Below are 261 nucleotides of genomic sequence, written 5' to 3' on the forward strand. Positions count from 1 at the left end.
CCAAAGCTGCATCACCACTTCCAAAAATGAGAGAGAGAGAGAGAAAAAAATAGAGAGAGAGAGAGAGAGAGAGAGAGAGAGAGAGAGAGAGAGAAAGAATTCGTGTCCTGTTGCTGCTATAACAAATACCCATATGCTTAATGGGTTAAAGCAACACAGATTTATCATCTTTCCATTCAGGAGTCAGAATGGGATTCCTTGTCTCTCAAGCTTCACAGGCTGCCCATATCTCATGCCCATTCATCTTCAGGGCCAGCAGTT

The sequence above is a fragment of the Myotis davidii genome, unplaced genomic scaffold (genome assembly GCF_000327345.1).
Source record: "Myotis davidii unplaced genomic scaffold, ASM32734v1 scaffold1097, whole genome shotgun sequence".
NCBI lineage: Eukaryota > Metazoa > Chordata > Mammalia > Chiroptera > Vespertilionidae > Myotis > Myotis davidii.